Here is a 21,510-nt window from a genome sequence, read left to right on the forward strand (position 1 = left end):
GCGGCCCCAGCAAACTTCCAGCTGATTGGCTCACCGCGGCCCCAGCAACCAGCTGATTGGCTCCTCTGCAGTGATGCTCATTGGGCTGTTTCCCCGCCCTTTCAGAACACAGAGCTGCTCATTGGGGGACTCTTTTGGCTCCGCCCACGCAACCCAGCCAATCGGCCTCAAGAGCAGGAAGAGATTGGGGGAGGTGCTTGCAGGGAGTGCCTGAGGTGGCAGTTGGGCTCTGAGGGAATTCCTGAAGAGCTCGTGTGGTGCGGCATGTGTGTTCTAAAAACAAAGTTTGTTTCTGCTTGATAAGTGGCTCGTGAATTGTGCCCAGCCAGACTGTGGCACACATTAAATATGCATATTTGCTGAATGAATAAATGAGTGAACAAATAAATCCAAGTTTTTGCTTTCTACCTTTGAGAGCCAAAGTTTTATAAGTTAAAATAAAAACATATTCCCAAAATACTTCAATGTTATACAAAGAAGATGGAAATTGGGCAGCAGTGTTGTCTACAAGTGATTTCTCAATAGCCCCTCTCTCTGCCTGCCTTTTCAGATGGCCCAGGATGACTGACCCAAACTGGGCCAAATTCTCCCAGCAATTTGAAAACTTGAAGAAATAAGGAGTGACCAGGGTCACTGAATCATCTTATACTGTTATCCCAGAGAGACACAGGAATCCCTGCTACTTTGGTTCCTGTCCTTCCAGAAGATGGGCATTCTACTTTTTCTTCTAAAAGTTACTTTGGTGAGCATTTTTTCATGTACTTGTTGATTGATTGTATGTCCTCCTCGGAGAAGTGTCTGTTCAGGTCTTTGGCCCATTTGTTGATTGGGTTATTTGTTTTCTTATTGTTTAATTTTTTGAGTTCTTTGTATACTCTGGATATTAGGGCTCTATCTGAAGTGTGAGGAGTAAAAATTTGTTCCCATGATGTAGGCTCCCTATTTACCTCTTTTATTGTTTCTCTTGCTGAGAGAAAACTTTTCAGTTTAAGTAAGTCCCATTTGTTGATTATTGTTATCAACTTTTGTGCTATGGGTGTCCTATTAAGGAATTTGGAGCCCGACCCTACAATATGTAGATCGGCGCCAACTTTTTCTTCTATCAGACGCAGAGTCTCTGATTTGATATCTAGGTCCTTGATCCATTTTGAGTTAACTTTTGTACATGGCGAGAGGAGGGGATTCAGTTTCATTTTGTTGCATATGGATTTCCAGTTTTCCCAGCACCATTTGTTGAAGATGCTATCCTCCCTCCATTGCATGCTTTTAGCTCCTTTATCAAATATAAGATAGTTGTAGCTTTGTGGATTAGTCTCTGTGTCCTCTATTCTGTACCATTGGTCCACCCTCCTGTTTTGGTACCAGTACCATGCTGTTTTTGTTACTATTGCTCTGTAATATAGTTTTAAGTCTGGTATCGCTATACCGCCTGATTCGCACTTCCTGCTTAGAATTGCTTTTGCTATTCTGGCTCACCATCTCTAGCAGTCAGAGAAATGCAAATCAAAACCACCCTAAGATACCATCTTACTCCAGTAAGATTGGCAGCCATTAGGAAGTCAAACAACAAGTGCTGGAGAGGATGTGGGGAAAAGGGTACTCTTGTACATTGCTGGTGGGACTGCAAACTGGTGCGGCCAATCTGGAAAGCAGTATGGAGATTCCTGGGAAAGCTGGGAATGGAACCACCATTTGACCCAGCTATTGCCCTTCTTGGACTATTCCCTGAAGACCTTAAAAGAGCGTACTACAGGGATACTGCTACATCGATGTTCATAGCAGCACAATTCACAATTGCTAGACTGTGGAACCAACCCAGATGCCCTTCAATAGATGAATGGATAAAAAAAATGTGGCATTTATACACCATGGAGTACTACGCAGCACTAAAAAATGACAAAATCATAGAATTTGCAGGGAAATGGATGGCACTAGAGCAGATCATGCTTAGTGAAGCTAGCCAATCCCTAAAAAACAAATACCAAATGTCTTCTTTGATATAATGAGAGCAGCTAAGAACAGAGCAGGGAGGAATAGCAGGAAGAAAAGATTAACATTAAACAGATACATGAGGTGGGATGGAAAGGGAGAGAAAGGGAAATTGCATGGTAATGGAGGGAGACCCTCATTGTTATACAAAATTACATATAAGAGGTTGTGAGGGGAATGGGAAAATAAACAAGGAGAGAAATGAATTACAGTAGATGGGGTAGTGAGAGAAGATGGGAGGGGAGGGAGGGGGGATGGTAGAGGATAGGAAAGGTAGCAGAATACAACAGTTACTAATAGGGCATTATGTAAAAATGTGGATGTGTAACCGATGTGATTCTGCAATCTGTATTTGGGGTAAAATTGGGAGTTCATAACCAACTTGAATCTATTGTATGAAATATGATATGTCAATAGCTTTATAATGTTTTGAACAACCAATAAAAAAAAATAAATTAAAAAGAAAAAATAAAATAAAAGTTACTTTGGTGTCCTAACAGTAGATTTCTGGTTTAAGATGCAACAAAGTGAATTTTAATATGGGAGAGGTACAGGAAAATATAAATATGTATGTTGCATGAACCGTAAACACTAGTACTGAAGATCTTTGCAGCAGCACTTCCCCTGTTACATGATTTAATTATCCAGTAGACCTCATGAGGTAGATGCTTTTCATGCTAGTTCACCAATAATGCTCTGAAGGATAAGTAGCTTGCAGGGCCCATGTCTGGGGTCCAAGTTACACCCAGCTCAGTGTGACATGAAAGTCACCAGGCCATCCTGCCTTTGTTTAAAGCCTTTTATCCAAAGACTTTTCATAACTTTGGATATTCACCAGAACTACTCATTTGTGTAGCAACAGAGATGATACCATCTATGTACCAAAGCCAGAATTTCTGAATGTTAAATATTTAAATATTAAATCTACTAAATATCTTCTCTGAAGCCATTTATACTATTCTTAAAAGTAAGTCAGTTATAATTATTAAGGAAGAAAATAAGAATTTTTCTTATAAATTTTGTTATAAAAACCTTCAAATTTCACTTTTTGGTAAGAATTTCTATAAAAAATTTTGGATGGGTGAGAATTGTAAAATTGATCAAGAAGGAAATAATGCTACTCAGAAGAGCACACAACTTAAAACTTATGAATTGCTCATTTCTGGATTTTTCCCTTTAATATTTTTGGATGACAGTTGACTGCATTTAACTGAAACTATGGAAAGTAGAACCTCAGATGTGGGGGGGGACCACTATAATGTCACACTTTCAGAATCTAAATTGCTTTTGGGGTGTTACCTCAGAAATAGAAACCCTAAGCCAGGGCACTCTTTGTAACTGAAAGAACAATAAGAAAAGGTTAAAACTCAATCCCCAGTGAGCTTTAGTACCAAGGACCAATGCATTCTGGGAGGAGCATCAAGGATATGATTCAGAGATCCTGAAGATTTTATTGACTATTCCCAAGTGGAAAAATTGAATTCCTCAGAGTGATGACAGGCCTTATCTCACCCTGCATCCTCCTTCCCTTCCTCCCCACACCATTTATTGAGCACTTACTATATTTGCTGTAGGATGTACCAGACCCTGGAAATGTGCTGGTAGACACAACATAGGCCCTACGCCCTGAGACCAGTGAGTGTATAGAGACATATGGTGAGAATTAAGCACAGGGTGAAATGGGGGTCCCTGAGAGGCAAGAACATGGTTCAGTCTAGAAGTGAGCACATTTCATCAAAATTATAATCTAATTCATTTTTTAAATGACTCAGATAATCAATTTTAAATCATACTAGCATTTCTACTAGAAGTAAAATATCCTTGGAGTCACAGAACACTTTTCAAAATCCCAAAGTTCCTAAGAATCATTTTCAGTAGGCTTTATACTTTTAGTTCCCATCCACTTAAAACTCTTTGCCAACAAATTTTATATTTTATCCCAAATTTCAGAAATATCAGCTTTTATATTAAAATTTTTTGTTTGTCTAAAACAAAAACATATATTACTGGTTACAACAGGGTGCGGGAAGGGAAGGGGGAATATTGAGAAAAGACGTCTTTTACTTTATAAAACTGTTGTAATTTTATGGTTTTTTTTTTCAATAAGCATACAAGCTTTTGTAAATGAGAAACACATATTAATAGTGTCATAAAATCCACATGTTATTTTATATTTATGTTTTCTATGGATCAATTACAGAGGGCTGAGTGCACTAAAATCACTTTTTTGGGATTTAACTATTGCTGGGTAATAACTCTGCTTGTGACATTACAATTTTGTGACAAGACATTACGCAGAAACAAGTGCAGAATGATAATGCTCTATTTAATGTACTCTGCCCCTTATTTTATTACAGTGTGAAATCTTGAGGGATAAAATTGGCTTTATTTCTTCTGTGTGCAGCCACGGTTGAACATTATGTTCCTTTTCTCTCAGGGTATTATAATTCAACACTGTCAACTTAAATTCATGTGCTTTTTCTTCTAAGCATTTCCAAGTTCTACACAGCCTTTGTTTCGGTTATCTTGTAGCATATATATTAAAAATAACTAGGGCAATCACTAACTCTTCTCAAGTTTGTAGGATAATCTGGAGAACGAGTAATATAAACTTTTTGTATCACTTAGACTCTAAGCAACAGTATAACTGAGAACAGTTTATGGACCCAAATACACTATAATCTCTTCATCTTTCTCTTCATCCATTCTTCCTTTCCAACCAATTCAGCTTATTAATATTCATGTAAAAACAAAGAAAAAAAATCACCTACACTGTTAAGAATTCTCAAAGAAAAAAAAGGCTTTGTTAATTACAAAGCGTCATAAAGAAAATGTGTTATGATAAATGTTCTTTACTTGTATGGGTGATTATAATTTGTTACCAGACTGTTTTCTCATTCACCACTGAAGTAAAGGTAAGTCACATAAATTTAAGAAGAAGCATAGTAAAAAAAGAAAAAAAAATCACGATTATTACATGACTCTTAGTTTGGATTTCCAAAAGCAGAGCCGAAGATGAGAATCTGAATGTAATTTATTTGGAAGGTGATCCTATGAAGCAGGGAAAGAATAGGTGGCACAAGACAGGGAATGAAAAAAAAGCCAACAGAAGAGCATTCCTGAGGTCACTGCCATGGAAAAAGGAGACTAATTCTACCAGTACCTATGTGAAACTTTGAGACTTATCTCCCAGAGTTTGTCCCTCTGAAAGACAGGAGGCTGGAGGTTTGTTCAGCCAGTTGAGACATGCCCGCCTCTGCAGGGGAAGCTGGGGTGGCCAGTGGAGCAAGGAAGAACAGACTTGAACTCATATTCCTTCCAGGCTGCATTTGCTGCAGGGGCTCGGCAAACTCGCAGTCCTCTGTACTGTGGAGGATGCTGGTGGAGAAAGGCTGGGCGTAGTATGAGTTTGCTGGAACACCAACAATGGAAGGTGAGCCTGGATTTACAAGAAACTCCATCATCACAGCGACAACTGAAATCAGAAGTGGGAAGCAGGAATCGACGAGTAAAAGGGAGTCTAGCAGTTTAGAGGAAGGAGGAGGGCAAAGGGAGAATTGTGAACTGAAATTGATTTCCATGCATGTGTAAGTTTATCATGATGAACCCAACTGCTATGTATAAGCACAAAGCTCTAAAAAAACCAAAAAACAAAGAAGTGGGCAGCATGCGAGGACTAAAGGCATCTGCTGTTCATAAAATGCCAAGAAATTACATGTGGAAACAAAAACCTCCCAGGCTTTTCCAAGAAACAACAAGTTATTCTTATTCTGATCTTCCCCATTCATTTTGAGAGCATCTTTAACTAATCTAGGTGTAACAATAGATCAAAACTAGAAAAAAATAAAATCTTTGTATATTCCTTATTGTGGGCCTAATAAATACTTGATTAGATTATACCTCTACAAAGAGGTTAACTGCAACATTACTTATGACAGCAAAAAACTGGAAGCAATTCCAACTGTCCATAATAGTGAAGGGGTTAAATAAATTATGAATCTATAAAATGACTTTATGCATTCATTAATATTATTTTCAAAGATCTTTGGATGTAGCTCAGTGGTAGAGCACTTGCCTAGTATGTATGAGGTTCTGGGTTCAATTCCCAGCACCACACACAAAAAAGTTGTCTTCAAGAAAATATTAATGATATGAGGAAAGATTCATGATAATGATACTTTATAGAATTTAGACCACAAACTGTATACAGTATTATAGTAATTGTGTAAAAATACAAACAGGTAATCTTTCAATTCTTACTCTTAAAAAAAAGTGCTTTCATAATTATACACTTTCACTTCTAACCTACTTTTCCATGAAATTTATACTTCAGTGCATCAGCAAAGCAGCCATGGTCTCCTCTCCTGCCCCAGGCAGGGTACAGGTAGAAATATGTGGAGAGGTTTTTTTGGTTGTCATATTGACTGGTGCGTGCTTCAAACACATAGTACACAAGGCCAGAGATGTTCTGCATTCTGCAATGCACAAAATAGAATGAAAAAATTTTCCTACCAAAATACCAACATTACCACAGGTAAAACCAAATTAAGGAATAAATACTAAGATCCTATGCCAGCCACAGCTCAGGTCTAAGCATCTAAGCCAAAAATGAGGCAAATCAGGACTTATTTTGCATATTAGTATTATTTTATAAAATTAAGTGAAGATGGGTAAATTAAAATGCCACGTTTTACAAAGCAGAGATCACAAAAATATGGTTGAAATAAAAGAAACAGATACAAAGGGTGGTGAATATTTAATACAAAGCTGGATGTTTATACCTTGGCCAATAAAAAATTCATATGTTCAGTTATAAATAAAAAATTAAAGTCCATGAATACTGGCAATTCATAAATTATACCTAAAAGGTGAGGTATCACTTGCAATTTTATAAAATGTTCCTGCTTTCACAAAAGGAAACAAATCCACATAAAATTTATTTTATACTTTTGACTTTGGTACATGTTTTCAAGAATATATTTGTACACGTGAACATGCTTGTACAGAGTGAAAAGATTAGAAGAAAAAACATCAAATATCAATATGGAGATTTCTAAGTGGCAAAATTGTCAGAGATTTTTATTTTCTTCTTTTCCAAAAATTCAGTGCTTTAAAAGAAAGTCAGCTCTCTCCCAAGGCCCCGCAAGGTAGGCTACGTCATACATGCTTAAGGTAAGCACAGGGTCCAAACCAAAGCAAGGGAAACCTAGACTGGCTGAGAGGGGAAGTAACAAGATTTACCGTGGCTATTTCCTCACAGTTGGTTATTCTGCTGAATAATATATGGCTCAGGCCATGGACAATACAGTGGCACTGAATATCTACCAGAAGTGAAGTAGTATGAAAAATTCTTTGTAAGACCTTCAAGATCCATAGAAGCCAGATACATTAGAATAGTGCATGTAACATAGACATAAAAGTTGGTCTCACTAACATAAAGCAGAAAAAATAACATGTAGAATACTCCATAACTACCTCTGGAGGTAGTTATCATTTAAGCAAAGCTGTTTATGTTATAGGAAATAAGTTAATTAAAATGCAATTAAGAAATATGCACCAAGAGCAAAAAAACAAGTATTAAAATATTCATGCATTTATCCACTCCACAAATGTTGAGAGAGAACTGGAAGGCATTACAGATCTATCACTCATCATCTTCCATACCGTGTCCTTTCTGGATTTATGGGTTTGGCCTATGCCTTCTCTATGGTCACCTGTTTTCTGAACTACTACTTATCATGTTGGAAGTACTTTCTTTTCTTGTCCTAAGTGGAATAGTGCACAGCTGATGACTCCTGTCACTCACTTGTCACCAGCACTGTTAGTACTGAAGGTGTTGCTGGTTAAGAGTCCCCTCTCCCTCAGCACTATATATGGTGACCCTTCCCAGATATGCCCTTGGAAGGAAAAGAGTCTTCCACAACAAAGGAAGATTATTTTTATCTAAGGAGTGTACTTGTCCTAAAATCACCTTTAAATTACCTGTTTGTTTTAACTTGTTGAGACTTAACAAATAAATTCATAGCTACGACAATCATATTGTTCATGATTTTATACAATGCCAGCACATCTGGCATTGTATAAAACGTCTCTTCTTTTGGGTTGGCCTGAATTCCCATAAGAGGCCTCCTATTCTGCTTGGAGGATAAAAACCTGGGGACTGGCATCTACAACATGGATAAATAAAGTCTCAGCTTCACTAGTTAACCTTCACTCTCTTCTGTTTCCCACAGAATATGCCAGTTATCAGCTGTGCCTGATGTCCCAAATCCAAAGAAATAAAATATTGGGATTCCATCCAGCTAAACAGAAGGTACTTGTCAAGCAGTATAGAGTAAAGAGTTTGAATTCTAAAAGCTTCTTAAACAGATTTTCAACAAGTCCTCATACTGATAACCTACAATTCACTCCATCTTTCTGGAGGTATTTATTCTATAGAATCCAAAGGTTTAATGGTATAAACTGATCGATTCTTGCCTTTTCTCACTGATACCTAGGATTAGCTTTCTACACTATGTATCAGTTGGGTTCAACCAGAGAATCAAACTACTGTGTGTGTGTGTACTTAGAGAGACAGAGAGACACACACAAAGATTATAGAGGACTGGCCTTGTGCAACTGTAGGAGCTGGCTACATAGTCTCTATGAGGCTGGTATCTTCATGTCTGATGCTGGACCTGAAGTCCACAGGAGAGACAGGCAGGAAAGGAAGATGGATACACACCAAGCAAGATGAAAACCACAAGCACAACCTAGAGCTTGTGAGGGTGTGTTGGGGGGCAGATCACTCGTCTCTTTAGTTTCACATACTGTCTAAATATGGGCTGTTAAAACAGAATACTATAGACAAGGTAGCCTATAAATACAAATTTCTCACAATTCGGGAGGTTGGGAAGTCAACATGGTGCCTATGAGGTTGGGTTTTGATGAGGGCTCTCCTCTAGGTTTGCAGATGGCCATCTCTCACTATGCCCTGAGAGAGCAGAGAGGGAAAGGTAGAGAAAGCTCTCCTTTCTTTTTATTGGACACTAATTCAATCATAAAGGCTCTACCCTTATGACCCAAAGGCTCCATCTCCAAATACTATCTCATTGAGGATTAGGGTTTCAACATATGAATTCTGTAGAGACATAAATAATTGGTGATAGCACAAGACTGCAGATGAAAAGGGACTATACTCAAGATGCTGTATGCAAGGCCTGGACCAGATTTGGATGACACAATGCTGGACTCTGAGCTGATACTGTAATGGGATGCACACTGAAGGGATGTGAATCACTGGGCAGACTGCTATATATGGCTTTCAAATATGGTCCTCTAAATGAAGGCTCCTTGATTGTGGTAGTGGATACAGGAACCTACACATGTGATAAAACTGTACAGAAGTAAACACACAAAAGTAAAATTTGAAAACATTGATAATGTTGATGGATTATATCAATGTCAATATCAAAATCCTGGTTGTGATGCTATACTACAATTTGCAAAATATTACCTTCAGGGAAAATGAACAAAGTGTACATATTTGTGTTGTTTCTTATATGCTGCCTATGAATCTGCAATTATTGCAATTAATATTTCAATTTAAAAAACAAGAGAATGGCTCTCCCCATCCTTGTATTCCTTCCCCTTGAGCATGGGCAGGACCCAATAATTTGCTTCTAACAAATGGGATAAGGAAAAAGTGATGTCATTTGCATGGTTTGGTAAGAAATGACTGAGTTTTGATGGACTTGCTCTGTTGTCTCAGCCCATATACTTTGGTGATGTGAGCTGCCATGTTGGGGAGGACCACATGGCAAGAAACACAGGGCAACATCAGGTCAACAGCCAGAGAAAGGAGGCCCAGGCCCATTCCCCTCTGAGGACCTGAGTCCTGCCAACAACCATAGAGGACTTAGAGGCCTTGCGAGGACTATAGCTCCAGTCGACACCATGATTTCAGCCTGAGAAAACCTCTGAAGCATGCCTGAATCCCTAGCCCACAGAAACTGTAAAATAATAAATGTGTGTTTATTTAAAGCCACTAAATTTGAATATGTTTTATTAAAGAAACAATAATGATTAGAGCTTGTTACTTACTATTTGTCTCTCTCTGCTTTCTGTTAGCACAAAATGACTGAGCTGAATGCAAACTTCATGGATCAGCAAAGCCTCTTTCAGTGGTGGAGTCATGCATCTCCTGATGGAAAACAAGCTGCTGGCCAAAGGAGGAATCCTGTGTTTATATATGCTACACTGAGAGGTGATTTAATTATTGACGGATGGTGTCAGTTTGGGCACTCAGGAAATAGGCTGTGAGAATTTGAAATTTGTTTTTACTGGGCAATGTTTTTACTTGGGGAAGAATGGAGGGTCTGGGGGTCAGCATTCAGTGCTTATCTCTTTTCCTTCAGGGTCCCACTGTACTGTCACTGGGAAAGGATTTATTTGGGGAAGGATGGAGGCTTTGGCTTCCTCCCAGAGACTTCCATTTTAGGCTTGATGGATATCTCCTTCCCAGGGATTGACTTCATCACTGGGAGGGGATGTACTGGGGAAGGACCAATGTTATCAATGTTTGGCCCTCCTCACTCCCTCTTTCCAGGCCACACAATTTTGAGGTTTGTCATTTTCCATATCTTACATGTTCTACTCTAATATTCTACTGCTGTTCTTTCCCCCAATCTCTTTATCTTTGTGGGCTTATATCTCTTATTTCTGTACCACTGTTTTGTGTTAGGATTCCAAGAAGGAAACAGTGATGCCTTTGTTAAACCTGCCATCTTTTTCTAGAAATCACCTTCATATATTCTGTTATGGATAAAATGTGTTCTCCCTTCATACACAGAAGCTCTAATTCCCAGTGTGATTATATTAGGAAGTCTCTCTTTGAGATATAATTAGGTTTAGATGAGATCATAGGGTAGATCCCCAATGGGTGGATTATGTCATTAAAAGAAGAGGAAGAAACACTGGAACTTTCACTCTCACCATGAAATGGTACAACAAGAAGGTAGCCATGCTGAAGCCAAGAAGAGGTCTTTAGGGTCCTCACTAAGAATGAAATTGGCCAGCACATTGCCCTTGGACTTCCCAGTCTCCAGAACTGTGAGAAATAAATATCTATTTTTATTTTTTATTTATTTTTTTTTTAATTTTTTATTGTTGGCTGTTCAAAACATTACATAGTTCTTGATATATCATATTTCACAATTTGATTCAAGTGGGTTATGAGCTCCCATTTTTACCCCATATACAGATTGCAGAATCACATCAGTTACACATCCATTGATTTACATATTGCCATACTAGTGTCTGTTGTATTCTGCTGTCTTTCCTATCCTCTACTATCCCCCCTCCCCTCCCCTCCCCTCCCCTCCCCTCCCCTCTTCTCTCTCTGCCCCCTTTACTGACATTCGTTTGTCCCCCTTGTATTATTTTTCCCCTTCCCCTCACTTCCTCTTGTATGTACTTTTGTATAACTCTGAGGGTCTCCTTCCATTTCCATGCATTTTCCCTTCTCTCTCCCTTTCCCTCCCACCTCTCATCCCTGTTTAATGTTAATCTTCTTCTCATGCTCTTCGACCCTACTCTGTTCTTAGTTACTCTCCTTATATCAAAGAAGACATTTGGCATTTGTTTTTTAGGGATTGGCTAGCTTCACTTAGCATAATCTGCTCTAATGCCATCCATTTCCCTGTAAATTCTATGATTTTGTCATTTTTTAATGCAGAGTAATACTCCATTGTGTATAAATGCCACATTTTTTTTATCCATTCATCCATTGAAGGGCATCTAGGTTGGTTCCACAGTCTTGCTATTGTGAATTGTGCTGCTATGAACATCGATGTAGCAGTGTCCCTGTAGCATGCTCTTTTTAGGTCTTTAGGGAATAGACCGAGAAGGGGAATAGCTGGGTCAAATGGTGTCTCCATTCCCAGCTTTCCAAGAAATCTCCATACTGCTTTCCAAATTGGCTGCACCAATTTGCAGTCCCACCAGCAATGTACAAGTGTACCCTTTTCCCCACATCCTCGCCAGCACTTGTTGTTGTTTGACTTCATAATGGCTGCCAATCTAACTGGAGTGAGATGGTATCTTAGGGTGGTTTTGATTTGCATTTCTCTGACTGCTACAGATGGTGAGCATTTTTTCATGTACTTGTTGATTGACTGTATGTCCTCCTCTGAGAAGTGTCTGTTCAGGTCCATGGCCCATTTGTTGATTGGGTTGTTTGTTCTCTTATTGTCTAATTTTTTGAGCTCTTTGTATACTCTGGATATTAGGGCTCTATCTGAAGTGTGAGGAGTAAAGATTTGTTCCCAGGATGTAGGCTCTCTATTTACCTCTCTTATTGTATCTTTTGCTGAGAAAAAACTTTTTAGTTTGAGTAAGTCCCATTTGTTGATTCTAGTTATTAACTTTTGTGCTATGGGTGTCCTATTGAGGAATTTGGAGCCCGACCCCACCGACTGTAGATCGTAGCCAACTTTTTCTTCTATCAGACGGCGCGTCTCTGATTTGATATCAAGCTCCTTGATCCATTTTGAATTAACTTTTGTGCATGGCGAGAGAAAGGGATTCAGTTTCATTTTGTTGCATATGGATTTCCAGTTTTCCCAGCACCATTTGTTGAAGATGCTATCCTTCCTCCATTGCATGCTTTTAGACCCTTTATCAAATATAAGATAGTTGTAGTTTTGTGGATTGGTTTCTGTGTCCTCTATTCTGTACCATTGGTCCACCCGCCTGTTTTGGTACCAGTACCATGCTGTTTTTGTTACTATTGCTCTGTAGTATAGTTTGAAGTCTGGTATCGCTATACCGCCTGATTCACACTTCCTGCTTAGCATTGTTTTTGCTATTCTGGGTCTTTTATTTTTCCATATGAATTTCATGATTGCTTTCTCTATTTCTACAAGAAATGCCGTTGGGATTTTGATTGGCATTGCATTAAACCTATAGAGAACTTTTGGTAATATCGCCATTTTGATGATGTTAGTTCTGCCTATCCATGAACAGGGTATATTTTTCCATCTTCTAAGATCTTCTATTTCTCTCTTTAGGGTTCTGTAGTTTTCATTGTATAAGTCTTTCACCTCTTTTGTTAGGTTGATTCCCAAGTATTTTATTTTTTTTGAAGATATTGTGAATGGATTGGTTGTCCTCATTTCCATTTCAGAGGATTTGTCGCTGATATACAGGAATGCCTTTGATTTATGCGTGTTGATTTTATATCCTGCCACTTTGCTGAATTCATTTATTAGCTCTAATAGTTTCTTTGTAGACCCTTTTGGGTCTGCTAGGTATAGAATCATGTCATCTGCAAATAGTGATAATTTAAGTTCTTCTTTTCCTATTTTGATGCCTTTCATTTCTTTCGTCTGTCTAATTGCTCTGGCCAGTGTTTCGAGAACTATGTTGAACAGAAGTGGTGAGAGAGGGCATCCCTGTCTTGTTCCAGATTTTAGAGGGAATGCCTTCAATTTTTCTCCATTCAGAATGATGCTAGCCTGAGGCTTAGCATAGATTGCTTTTACAATATTGAGGTATGTTCCTGTTATCCCTAGTTTTTCTAGAGTTTTGAACATAAAGGGATGCTGTACTTTGTCGAATGCTTTTTCCGCATCTATCGAGATGATCATATGGTTCTTATTTTTAAGTCTATTGATGTGGTGAATAACATTTATTGATTTCCTTATATTGAACCAGCCTTGCATCCCAGGGATGAATCCTACTTGATCATGGTGCACAATTTTTTTGATGTGCCTTTGTATCCGAGTGGCCAGAATTTTATTGAGGATTTTTGCATCTAGGTTCATTAGAGATATTGGTCTGTAGTTTTCTTTCTTTGAAGTGTCTTTGTCTGGTTTAGGTATCAGGGTGATGTTGGCCTCGTAGAATGAATTTGGAAGTTCTCCCTCTTTTTCTATTTCCCGAAGTAGCTTGAAAAGTATTGGTATTAGTTCCTCTTTAAAGGTTTTGTAAAACTCTGCTGTATACCCATCCGGTCCTGGGCTTTTCTTAGTTGGTAGTCTTTTGATGGTTTCTTCTATTTCCTCAATTGATATTGGTCTGTTTAGGTTGTCTATATCCTCCTGACTCAATCTGGGCAGATCATATGACTTAAGAAATTTATCTATGCCTTCACTATCTTCTAATTTATTGGAGTATAAGGATTCAAAATAATTTTTGATTATGTTCTGTATTTCTGAAGTGTCTGTTGTGATATTGCCTCTTTCATCCCGTATGTTAGTGATTTGAGTTCTCTCTCTTCTTCTCTTCGCTAGCATGGCTAAGGGTCTGTCGATTTTGTTTATTTTTTCAAAGAACCAACTTTTAGTTTTGTCAATTTTTTCAATTGTTTCTTTTGTTTCGATTTCATTGATTTCAGCTCTGATTTTAATTATTTCTTGCCTTCTACTTCTTTTGCTGTTGTTTTGCTCTTCTTTTTCTAGGATTTTGAGATGAAGTATGAGATCATTTATTTGTTGGTTTTTTCTTTTTTTAAGGAATGAACTCCAAGCAATGAATTTTCCTCTTAGAACTGCTTTCAATGTGTCCCATAGATTCCGATATGTTGTGTCTGTGTTTTCATTAATCTCTAAGAATTTTTTAATTTCCTCCTTGATGTCTTCTATAACCCATTGATCATTCAGTAACCTATTGTTCATTCTCCAAGTGATATATTCTTTTTCCTTCCTTCTTTTATCGTTGATTTTCAGTTCCATTCCATTATGATCAGATAGGATGCATGGTATTATCTCTACTCCTTTGTATTGTCTAAGAGTTTCCCTGTGACATAATATATGATCTATTTTTGAGAAGGATCCATGTGCTGCTGAGAAAAAAGTGTAACTGTTTGATGTTGGGTGGTATATTCTATATATGTCAATTAAGTCTAGGTTATTAATTGTGTTATTGAGTTCTATAGTTTCCTTATTCAACTTTTGTTTGGAAGATCTGTCCAGTGGTGAGAGAGGTGTGTTGAAGTCTCCCATGATTATTGTATGGTGGTCTATTAGACTCTTGAACTTGAGAAGAGTTTGTTTGATGAACATAGCTGCACCATTGTTTGGGGCATATATATTTATGATTGTTATGTCTTGTTGGTGTATGGTTCCCTTGAGCAGTATGTAGTGTCCCTCTTTATCCCTTTTGATTAACTTTGGCTTAAAATCTATTTTATTTGATATGAGTATGGATACTCCTGCTTGTTTCCGAAGTCCATATGAGTGATATGATTTTTCCCAACCTTTCACCTTCAGCCTATGTATGTCTTTTCCTATCAAATGCGTCTCCTGTAGGCAGCATATTGTTGGGTCTTGTTTTGTGATCCATTCTACTAGCCTGTGTCTCTTGATTGGTGAGTTTAAGCCATTAACATTTAGGGTTATTATTGAGATATGGGTTGTTCTTCCAGCCATATTTGTTTATTTCTGTTACTAAACATGGTTTGTTTTCCACTTTGATTATTTTCCCCCCTTTAGTGTCCTACCTCCCACTGTTGGTTTTCATTGTTATTTTCCATTTCCTCTTCCTGTAATGTTTTGCCAAGGATGTTTTGAAGAGATGGTTTTCTAGCTGCAAATTCTTTTAACTTTTGTTTATCGTGGAAGGTTTTAATTTCATCTTCCATCCTGAAGCTTAATTTCGCTGGAAACACAATTCTTGGTTGGAACCCATTTTCTTTCAGTGTTTGAAATATGTTATTCCAGGATCTTCTAGCTTTCAGAGTCTGTGTTGAAAGATCAGCTGTTATCCTGATTGGCTTACCCCTAAATGTGATCTGCTTCCTTTCTCTTGTAGCTTTTAAAATTCTCTCCTTATTCTGTATGTTGGGCATCTTCATTATAATGTGTCTAGGTGTGGGTCTCTTATGATTTTGCACATTCGGCGTCCTGTAGGCTTCTAGGATTTGGGGTTCTGTCTCATTCTTCAAGTCTGGGAAGTTTTCTCGAATTATTTCATTGAATAGATTGCTCATTCCTTTGGTTTGAAACTCTGTTCCTTCCTGTATCCCAATGACTCTTAAATTTGGTCACTTGATGTTATCCCATATTTCTTGGATGTTCTGCTCATGGTTTCTTAACAGTCTTGCTGAGCTGTCTATGTTCTTTTCAAGTTGAAATACTTTATCTTCATTGTCTGATGTTCTGTCTTCTAAGTGTTCTACTCTGCTGGTAGTATTCTCAATTGAGTTTTTAAGTTGGCTTATTGCTTCCTGCATTTCTAGGATTTCTGTTTGTTTGTTTTTTATAACCTCTATTTCCCTGTATAGTTGATCTTTTGCTTCTTGGATTTGTTTATGTAATTCATTGTTGAAGTGATCTTTCATTGTCTGATTTTGCTGTCTGATGTCTTCCTTGAGACTCCAGATCATCTGAAGCATGTATATCCTGAATTCTTTATCTGACATTCCATCAGCTGCAGCTATTACCTCTTCTAAAGTTGAGTTGACCTGCAATGCTTGTGGTCCTTTCTTCCCTTGTCTCTTCATACTGTTCGCGTTCCTTTCTTCTTGGTGAAACTGTTGTGCTATTGAATTTTCCCCCTATATATTTATATTGGTCTTGTATAGTTGCAAAGTCTCCCTCGCAGGCGCGGGCGGCGGCTCTGCCCCTCCGCCAATTGGGGCAATGTGCCTACCACGCCGGCAGGCCGCTGGGCCTGCTCTGCCAGTCGGTAGCAGGTCCGCCGTCCTTGCAGGCGCGGGCGGCGGCTCTGTCCCTCTGCGGGCCGCTAGGCTTGTTCTGTCGGTGGTCGCAGTTCTGCCTACTTTGCAGGCGCAGGCAGCGGCACTGCCCCTCTGCAGGCCTCTGGGGCTGTACTGCCAGTGGGTCGCAGGTCCGCCTACTTTGCAGGCGTTGGGGGGGGGGGGGGCGGCTCTACCCTTCCTCAGGCCACTGGGCCTGTTCTGTCTCTCGGTTGCAGGTCTGACCTGTTCTGATGGTGGTCTCAGTTCTGACTACCTTGCAGGCGCGGGGGGGAGGGGGCGGCTCTGCCTCTCAGCAGGCCGCTGCTCCTCTTCTGCCGGTGGGTCGCAGGCCCGCCTACCTTGCAGGAGTGATTGGAAGCTCTGTCCCGCCGCGGGCCACTGGGCCTTTTCTGTTGGTGGTCACCCTTCCCCTACCTGGCAGGCGAGGGGGGTGGGGGGCGGCTCTGCCCCTCAGCAGGCCGCTGGGCCTGCTCTGTGTTTGGTCCCAGTTCCCTCTACTATGTCGGCGCAGGGGGAGGGGGCGGCTCAGCCTCTCAGCAGGCGGCTGCTCCTCTTCTGCCGGTGGGTCGCAGGCCCGCCTACCTTGCAGGAGTGATTGGAAGCTCTGTCCCGCCGCGGGCCACTGGGCCTTTTCTGTCGGTGGTCACCCTTCCCCTACCTGGCAGGCGAGGGGGGTGGGGGGCGGCTCTGCCCCTCAGCAGGCCGCTGGGCCTGCTCTGTGTTTGGTCCCAGTTCCCTCTACTATGTCGGCGCAGGGGGAGGGGGCGGCTCAGCCTCTCAGCAGGCGGCTGCTCCTCTTCTGCTGGTGGGTCGCAGGCCCGCCTACCTTGCAGGAGTGATTGGAAGCTCTGTCCCGCCCTGGGCCACTGGGCCTTTTCTGTCGGTGGTCACCCTTCCCCTCAAAATATCTATTTTTAGGTCACCCAATCTTGGTACTTTGTTGTAGCAGACTAAGCAGACCAATATATCATAAAACCAATGAAATTGAAGAGAGAAAAATATTATGAATGATCTCTTTTTTAAGTGTTATTATAAAATTTTCCTATCACAAGTAAAAAGTTAAGGATATCAAGAGAAATTCTTTTACAAAATGTTCTTTCATTTTAATCACTTGATCAATGCAGCATAATCATAGTGCTTCATTTGTTCTTATAGTTTTAGCTAGAAGTGAAATTTAAAATGCCCCAGTTTGCCATCTGCTCCTTTTCAAAAGCATGAACCATACCAATAAAAAGTAATAGTCATTTTCAAATCATCAGCCTCTTTTCAACAGAAAGTAAAAGAAATGCAGGCTTAATGTGTGGGCTCTATTTGAATCACAGTGACCCTAATTTTGAGAAATCCTCACATCCTCACTTATATGATATCAAAGCAATGGAATTACTCTTATAATCTCTATTAAGTCACTATATCTATTTATCTAGATCTATATAAATGAATAATAGGGGCTGTCATAATTGGGTAATATCCACGGTAGATGTGGGAAAATAAAACCTCCCTGGATTTCTCTGTATTCCTGAAAAAGTCCCTGCCTCCTGAGACATAAAATATTTATGATAAAGTAGAGAAGGTAGAGAAACCTTCCTTCACTTCCTCTAGAAGTTCTTACTTTTTGCATACCCTTAAGGATTAGATCCATAGCCGAATGTAATGATAAAACTTCTCTGATCTTTACAAATTTGCCAAGTGGCTACAGTCTAGAACAGACCTGTAGGCTATAAGATGGGGGCAACTTGGCCTGTACCCTTGACTCAAGCCCTTGAAACCTGAGGGCAATACACAAATACAGGGAACACTGGTGTGAAATTATGTGGTTCCACCCGTAGTCCAGACCCTAGTAATGTTCCTGTATAAATATTAACCCACCCATATCAATGGGTTTGGTGACAGCCCACCTTCTCTCCTGAGTGTGTATTCTGGGGTTTACCCAATAAGCATCTCTCTTAAAATCCCTGAAATAGGCATCAATTTTCCTAAATAAAACACTTTGTGAAATTGAAAGAGAAAAATTATTTAGGAAAAACAAAGTGACAGACAAGAGCTTCCTCCCTGGTATTTACAGAAGTCCAGACCATGGAGACATCTGGTCCTCATAACCCCTTCTGGCCCTTGGAAAAATGTATTTATGCTCCAGAAGGTTAATAAAAACCCCAAATTCTTTCCATATATCTTAAAGGAACAAAGGTTTTTCTCCCTTCTTTTGATGGCTGCCTCTCTGCTCTGTATAAATGGGCAAAATACATTGTTCTCTGTCTTTTATCTGCACAGAGAAAATCCATTGATTCTCATCACATTGCCTGTGAATCTGGGTATGCAAACTGATGTTCATTTTTCTGCAGTACTTATATGCAAGTGTACATACATACACATACACACACACACACACACACACACACCTCACACAACTTTACAAATAGGGTAACATCAAATCCTTCACAGGTTTAATAGAACAGGGAATAGCAACATCAAACAAGTTAGAGAGGAAGCATCCACTAGGAAGCAAACAAGATTCCTCCAATATATTTACGTCAGCCTTAGAGAAAAGAGGTGAGACACACTTATAGGATTATTACATTAAAAGACAGACTAAAAACAAATCTCCTCCACTTGCCCCATGGCAGGGCTATGGGCCTTTTAATTCCAGCCCATCCTAACTAGATCCTATTCTCAAAGCTAAGCTCAGGAATCAAAGTTTTTCTCAGCCCCCATCAGATCTACTCTACCATTAGCTGACAGGAACCCAGGAATGTCTAATTGTCTAAATCAATCACATTTAAGTCAGTGTGTTTCCCCAGGCTTTCAGATGGCTGACTATGTTAGACAGGTCTTTAAAATGACTTTTAATCCACGAATCTACCATTTACCAAAACAACAAAGAAAAGCACAAAGTGGAAAATGTAGGGTATGCATAATTTGGAGAGTTGGGGATTTGTTACAGGCATTGAGCATCAATAAGGAAAGAAAATGCTGCATCTGAGGTGCAATACTCATGGACCCAGTTCTATCCCTTCTTTCTCAGATGAGGACACCACTGCCAAAAAAAATGCTACAACTAAAATTAGAACTAAGATTTCTATCAATGTCATATACTTCTCTCATTTAATCCCCCAAAATATCCATCTCCTACAATGGAAATGGGTTGATTCTCAGCCTAGATGTCCTACCCACAAGAAATTTTGACTGATTTGCATGTCCAAGATACTGCCATCCTAGGAAAGTAAAACCCTGCATATGACATATAACATTTAGGATACAATTCATATTAGCGAGGTGTAAGTCTGGCCAGTACAACTCAGTTATCACTAGGGCTGAACCATAAAGGGAACTGATAAAACCAAACTTCTAAGTCCTCAAAATCACTGGCAGGATCCAGCAGAGACCATTTTAAGGTAGAGTCACATCCCAGGACCTTCTGGAAAGCCTTCCTCCAACACTACTGCACATAAAAGCTGTAGATGCTCCAAACCCATCCACTTCAGAGCTAAAAATATTTTTTAAAAGTGTAAAAGCTATTTTACACTTTAAAAAAATATTTTGTTTGAATGTTTCACCAAAACTCAAATTAAAATCTAATCTCCATCATGAGGTATTAAAAGGTGGGACCAGGTAGGCCCTTTAAGAAGCACTGAGGTTATGATGGCTCTGCCCTCATCAATGAAATCATGAGTTAAAAGGTCATCTTGAGGGTGGATCTATTATAATAGCCAGTTTGGCTCTGTCTCTGGTATGTGTTCCTCTTGTCATGTGGTGCCCTGAGCCAGCTGGACACTCCGCAGAGAGTCCACACCATCAAGAAGGCCTCATAGATGCTGTCCCTCAACTTTGGACCTCCCAGCCTCTTCAGTTTTAGCTACAGAAAAACACAAAGGCTACAAAGCCATCCCTGGCCATTCTGGTTATTTCCATAACACCTCAAATGTTTTCAATTATATAAGACCTACAGGCAAAAGAGGTCGAAGAGGAGGAGCAAACAAAGATAGAAGGAATGGGATGGGATTTTGAATGGAAACTGTGTAAAATGAGTTTCACCTGATTTGACATTCAAACTTAAGCAAAGCTCAGCACTTAATTAAGCCAGACTTCAAATTCCACTCTGTAAGCCATGATATTTAATTCTGTTCTCATACCACAAAATTTAATTAAATATCACTGTTAAGAATATCTTCTCCACTTTCACCTTTTCCCCCAAATGAAGTGATATTTTTAAAAAAGTATTAAGTGTCAAGGACATTCAATAAGTTTTTCATATGAAATTAAAATTTAAGCACCCTTCAGAGATGATTAATGCCCAGTCTATTTATCCTGACACAATGCTTGGCTGATACAAAATAGCTGACTTGATTATATTCTGAACAGCTGAATATATTTTGGCCCATTGAAGTAATTTCACAATTATTTCTTTCAATGTCAACTCAGAGAACAAAATAAAATTAAACATTTGACTATGAAAAGAAAAGCTGCCTACATGTATTTTAAAAGTAAAGGAACTCACGGGGTGCCTATTTGAGATCCTAAACAATCCTTTTAAGCAGGCCTCACTGGCAACATGAAATATCAATGGCTCAGGTCATAATTTGACCTAATTTTCCTGAGATTAAACTCACTCCAAAAGACCCTCTTTCATATCTACAATTAAGGTCCACTCTGTTACTCCACTCTGTTACTAAGTATCTACTAGAGAGCTGGGGTGGGAAGTTACCAGAGTGATCATGCTTTGTGTCCTGGAGCAACCCCCCCACCACCACCCCTGCCTTTGCCCTAACGTGGGAAGCCTGTTTTCCTGGTCTCTCCCTCTTCCATCCACACCTCAGGCTGAGCTG

The 21,510-nt window shown here is 39.4% G+C and overlaps 1 protein-coding gene and 1 non-coding gene across 2 annotated transcripts in view; one reads left to right on the forward strand and one right to left on the reverse strand.

The window, feature by feature from the left end:
- Mcub (mitochondrial calcium uniporter dominant negative subunit beta) overlaps window positions 1–21,510 on the reverse strand; it is a 129,941-nt gene that overhangs the window by 72,193 nt on the left and 36,238 nt on the right.
- Trnat-agu (transfer RNA threonine (anticodon AGU)) lies at window positions 6,037–6,107 on the forward strand. The gene has a single exon. It is a non-coding gene; the product is annotated as a tRNA-Thr (tRNA).

The sequence above is a fragment of the Marmota flaviventris genome, chromosome 7, assembly GCF_047511675.1.
Source record: "Marmota flaviventris isolate mMarFla1 chromosome 7, mMarFla1.hap1, whole genome shotgun sequence".
Lineage (NCBI taxonomy): Eukaryota > Metazoa > Chordata > Mammalia > Rodentia > Sciuridae > Marmota > Marmota flaviventris.